This window comes from Chiloscyllium plagiosum, chromosome 12 (genome assembly GCF_004010195.1).
Source record: "Chiloscyllium plagiosum isolate BGI_BamShark_2017 chromosome 12, ASM401019v2, whole genome shotgun sequence".
Classification (NCBI taxonomy): Eukaryota; Metazoa; Chordata; class Chondrichthyes; order Orectolobiformes; family Hemiscylliidae; genus Chiloscyllium; species Chiloscyllium plagiosum.
The window spans coordinates 84,716,495-84,720,096 of NC_057721.1; positions in this window are offsets into that span (position 1 = coordinate 84,716,495).

Here is a 3,602-nt window from a genome sequence, read left to right on the forward strand (position 1 = left end):
CAAGCAAGGTCCTGACCGTACACAACCAGTGTGAACTTGTACAACACAAAATACAGTGCCCAATATTAGAGGTAGTTTCACAAGTGGATGACAGTTACTATGTAATTCTGAGGTACAATCAATGATACTAACAGCTAGTTTAGGATTGTCAGTTGGACATGCAGTGCGGCACACTTGTGCGTAGATTAATCACAGAATCCATACAGTGTGGAAAGAGGCCATTTGGCCCATCAAGTCTGCACTGGTCCTCTGAAAAGCATCCCACCCAGACCCAGATCCCTACCCTATCCTTGTAATCCCACATTTACCATGGCTAACCCACCTAACCTGCACATTGATGGACACTAAAGGGCAATTTAGCACAGCCATTCCACGTAACCTGCACATCTTTGACTGTGGAAAGAAACCTTCACGTGCAGGAAGTGTATCCAGCTGCAACTCATGTTAGACCGCATGACGGCTCTGGAGCTGCGGATGGATTCACTTTGGAGCATCTGCGATGCTGAGGAGGTCGTGGATAGCACGTTTAATGAATTGATCACACCGCAGATTAGGATTGCTGAGGGAGAAAGGGAATGGGCGACCAAAAGGCAGAGGAAGAGCAGAAGGCAGTGCAGGTGTCCCCTACAGTCGTCTAGGTATACCATTTTGGATACTATTGGGAGAAATGGCTCACCAGGGGAAGGTAGCAGTAGCCAGGTTCATGGCACCATGGCTGGCTCTGCTGTACAGAAAGGCGGGAAAAAGTGGCGGGAAGGGCTACAGTCATAGGGGATTCAATTGTAAAGGGAGTAGATAGGCGGTTCTGTGGTCAAAAACGAGGCTCCCGAATGGTGTGTTGCCTCCCAGATGCATGGGTCAGGGATGTCTGTTATCGGCTGCAGGACATTCTGAAGGGGGAAGGTAACAGTCAGCTGCTATGGTCCACATAGGCACCAATGTTATAGGTTAAAAAATGGAATTAAGTCCTACAAGCAGAATTTAGGGAGTTAGGAGCCAAGTTAAAAAGTAGGACCTCAGAGGTAGTAATCTCAGGATTACTACCTCTGCCACGTGCTAGTCAGAGTAGGAATGATAGAATATGCAGGATGAATGCATGGCTTGAGAGATGATGCAGGAGGGAGGTACAGAGATTTTTGGGATATTGGGACTGGCTCTGGGGGAGGTGGCTCTATTACAAATTGAACGGTCTACACCTGGGCCAGACTGGAACTAATGTCCGAGGGGGTAGCTCTTGCTAACGCTGTTGGGGAGGGTTTAAACAAGGGGATGGGAACCAAATGAGGAGGTTAGTGGTAAGAAGGTAGTAACTAAAGCCTGTAAGGGACGAGATAAGGGTAAGACTAAGGGTAAGAGTAGGCCGTGACCAAATCATGAACACAAAGGAACAGGTGGTCTGAGCTGCATTTGTTTTAGTGTGAGAAGTGTAGTAGGTAAGGCAGATGAACTCAGGGTTTGGATTAGTATCTAAGAGTATGATGATTTGGAGGTGCCGGTGTTGGACTAGGGTGTACAAAGTTAAAAGTCAACAGGTTATAGTCCAACAGGTTTATTTGGCAGCACTAGCTTTCGGAGCGCTGTTCCTTCATCAGGTGGTTGTGGAGGTTAAGATCGTAAGACACAGAATTTATAGCAAAGATTCACAGTGTGATGTAACTGAAATTAAATATTGTAAAAGACCTGGATTGTTTGTTAAGTCTCTCATCTTTTAGAATGACCATGTTGGTTTCACCTCTTTCACAAATGGTAATCACAAAACTTTTTTAAAAGTTACATTCTCAAGTGAACTTTAATTGGTGTCATGTCGGCCCAGATAATGTATTTGACATGGTCATTCTACAGTTATATCACGCTCTAAACTTTTGCTATGAATTCTGTGATATACAATCTTATTCTCCACAACCACCTGATGAAGGAGCAGCGCTCTGAAAGCTAGTGCTTCCAAATAAACCTGTTGGACTATAACCTGGTGTTATGTGAGTTTTAAATGTGAGTATGATGTTATCGCTATTAGTGAGACTTGGTTGAGGGAAGGGCATGCTTGGCAACTAAATATCCTAGGATGTAGATGCTTCAGGCGGGAGAAAGAGCGAGGTAAAAGGGGTGGAGGAGTTGCATTACTGGTCAGAGAAAATATCACAGCTGTGCTGAAGGAGGACTCGAGCAGTGAGGCAATATGGGCAGAGCTCAGAAATAGGAAGAGTGCAGTAACAATGTTGGGGTTCCCAACAGCGAGTGTGAGATACAGGTACAAATATGTAAACAGATAATGGAAAGATGTAGGGGCAACAGGGTGGTGGTGATAGGAGATTTTAATTTTCCCAACATTGACTGGGTTTCACTTTATATTAGAGGTCTAGATGGAGCAGTATTTGTAAGGAGCATCCAGGAGAGTTTAAAAAGCAATATGTAAACAGTCCAAATAGGGAAGGGGCCATACTGGAGCTGGTGTTGGGGAATGAGCCCGGACAGGTGGTCGAAATTTCAGTAAGGGATTACTTTGGGAAAAGTGATCCCAATTCCGTAAAAGACTAGAGTGGTCCTAAAGGAAGAGTACTAAACTGGGGGAAGGCCAACTATAGCAAAATTCGGCAGCAGCGAGGGAATGTGGATTGGGAGCAGCTGTTTGAAGGTAAATCCACATTTAATACGTAGGAGATTTCGAAAGAGAGGTTGATGAGAGGATAGGACAGACATAACCCTGTGAAAATGAGGGATACAAATGGCAAGATTAGGGAACCATGGATGACACGTGAAATTGTGAGACCAGCTAAGAGAAAAAAAGAAGCATAATAAGGTCTAGGCAACTGAAAACAGATGAAGTTTTGGCACAGAATCTGTCCCTGTTGCTCAGAAGGGAAAATTGGGGGAGATGAGCAGAGCATTATTCATTGGGAACTCCATAGTTAGGGATACAGAAAGGAGGTTTTATGGGTTGCCTCTTGGGTGCCAGGGTTCGTGATGTCTCGGATAATGTTTTCAGGATCCTTAAGGGTGAGGGGGAGCAGCCACAAGTCGTGGTCCACATGGGCACTAACAACATAGGTGGGAAAAGGGATGGGGATTTAAGTGGTGCTGGAAAAGCACTGCAGGTCAGGCAGCATCCGAGGAGCAGGAAAATCGACATTTCGGGCAAAAGCCCTTCATCAGGAATAGAGGCAGGGTGCCTGCAGAGTATACAGGCACCCTGCCTCTATTCCCGATGAAGGGCTTTTGCCTGAAACGTTGATTTTCCTGCTTCTCGGATGCTGCCTGACCTGCTGTGCTTTTCCAGCACCACTCTAGTCTAGACTCTGATTTCAAGCATCTGCAGTCTTTGTTTTTATCATGGGGATTTAAGGCAGAAATTCAAGGAGCTAGGGTGGAAGCTTAGTGCGAGAACAGAGTTGGTATCTCTGGTTTGTTGCCCGTGCCACATGCTAGTGAGGCGAGAAGTGGGGAGAGACAGGAGTTCAACACGTGGCTACAGGGATGGTGCAGGAGGGAGGGTTTTGGGTACCTGGATAATTGGGGCTCATTCTGGGGTAGGTGGGATCTCTACAAATAGGATGGTCTACACCTGAACCAGAGAGGTACCAATATCTTGGAGGAAATTTGCTAGT